This window comes from Plodia interpunctella, unplaced genomic scaffold (genome assembly GCF_027563975.2).
Source record: "Plodia interpunctella isolate USDA-ARS_2022_Savannah unplaced genomic scaffold, ilPloInte3.2 Pint_32, whole genome shotgun sequence".
Classification (NCBI taxonomy): domain Eukaryota; kingdom Metazoa; phylum Arthropoda; class Insecta; order Lepidoptera; family Pyralidae; genus Plodia; species Plodia interpunctella.
Genome location: NW_026525652.1, coordinates 3,056 through 5,000, shown reverse-complemented (window position 1 = coordinate 5,000; position 1,945 = coordinate 3,056). Strand labels below are relative to the sequence as shown.

Below are 1,945 nucleotides of genomic sequence, written 5' to 3'. Positions count from 1 at the left end.
AGGGACGTAATCAACGCGAGCTTATGACTCGCGCTTACTAGGAATTCCTCGTTTATGGGGGATAATTGCAAACCCCAATCCCCAGCACGAAGGAGTTTCAACGGGTTGCCCGGGCCTCTAGGCCAGGGAGAACATGCTGATTCCTTCAGTGTAGCGCGCGTGCGGCCCAGGACATCTAAGGGCATCACAGACCTGTTATTGCTCAATCTCGTGCGGCTCGAAGCCGCCGGTCCCTCTAAGAAGAATTTTAATACGCCGCCAGTGAGTTGCGCGACCGAAGCCGCGCACACCTAAATGGCGACGCCTATTTAGCAGGCTAGAGTCTCGTTCGTTACCGGAATTAACCAGACAAATCGCTCCACCAACTAAGAACGGCCATGCACCACCACCCACCGAATCAAGAAAGAGCTGTTAATCTGTCAATCCTTCCGGTGTCCGGGCCTGGTGAGATTTCCCGTGTTGAGTCAAATTAAGCCGCAGGCTCCACTCCTGGTGGTGCCCTTCCGTCAATTCCTTTAAGTTTCAGCTTTGCAACCATACTCCCCCCGGAGTCCAAAATCTTTGGTTTCCCGGAAGCTGCCCGCCGAGCCATTGTAGTAACGTCGGCGGATCGCTAGATGACATATTTACGGTTAGAACTAGGGCGGTATCTAATCGCCTTCGAACCTCTAACTTTCGTTCTTGATTGATGAAAACACCTTTGGCAAATGCTTTCGCTGATGTTCGTCTTGCGACGATCCAAGAATTTCACCTCTAACGTCGCAATACGAATGCCCCCAGTTATCCCTATTAATCATTACCTCGGAGTTCTGAAAACCAACAAAATAGAACCGAGATCATATTCTATTATTCCATGCACGAAATATTCAAGCAGCATTTTGAGCCCGCTTTGAGCACTCTAATTTGTTCAAAGTAAAATTGTCGGCCCACCTCGACACTCACTGAAGAGCATCGCGATAGGATTTTGATATTGAACCGGTGTTTTACCACCGATTCACCGACGATATGCTCCGCAAACGTGTCAGTATCACCGCGGATGCGGTGCACCGACAGCGCGGCGCACAAATGCAACTACGAGCTTTTTAACCGCAACAATTTTAGTATACGCTATTGGAGCTGGAATTACCGCGGCTGCTGGCACCAGACTTGCCCTCCAATTGTTCCTCGTTAAAATATTTAAAGTGTACTCATTCCGATTACGAGGCCTCGTAAGAGTCCCGTATCGTTATTTTTCGTCACTACCTCCCCGTGCCGGGAGTGGGTAATTTGCGCGCCTGCTGCCTTCCTTGGATGTGGTAGCCGTTTCTCAGGCTCCCTCTCCGGAATCGAACCCTGATTCCCCGTTACCCGTGACAACCATGGTAGTCGCAGAAACTACCATCGAAAGTTGATAAGGCAGACATTTGAAAGATGCGTCGCCGGTACTGGACCATGCGATCGGCAAAAGTTATCCAGATTCATCAAAATTAACGACTTCGAGCGCGAGTCCGCACCCACCGTCGATTGGTTTTGATCTAATAAAAGCACTCATCCCATCACTGGTCAGAGTTCTGATTGCATGTATTAGCTCTAGAATTACCACAGTTATCCAAGTAACTGAGTAAGATCTAAGGAACCAAAACTGATATATTGAGCCATTCGCGGTATCGCCTTAATACGGCTTGCACTGAGACATGCATGGCTTAATCTTTGAGACAAGCATATAACTACTGGCAGGATCAACCAGGGAGCTAACAAAAAGCGCGCGAGCGCGCTCTCTAGTCAGCGTGTGTGTTGTGTGTGAACACGACACAGTGAAACGCCGCGTCTCGTCCGAAGACCGGACGAGAGCGGCGCGTGCCATCTTCCTACTCTACTCATTCTCCTCCGTTATAGGGAAAGAGAGCGAAGCGAGAGAGCACTGTGGAGTTTTTGTGTTTATTTTATAAACACGGGTCGAGAGAGA

At 49.4% G+C, this 1,945-nt stretch overlaps 1 non-coding gene across 1 annotated transcript in view; it reads right to left on the bottom strand.

Moving 5' to 3' along the window:
- Positions 1 to 1,729, bottom strand: part of LOC128682710 (small subunit ribosomal RNA) — a 1,908-nt gene extending 179 nt beyond the window's left edge. Inside the window, exon 1 of the ribosomal RNA XR_008406178.1 lies at positions 1 to 1,729. This exon is cut by the window's left edge and continues 179 nt beyond it. This is a non-coding gene — a ribosomal RNA (small subunit ribosomal RNA).
- Between the last annotated feature and the right edge of the window lie 216 nt (positions 1,730 to 1,945).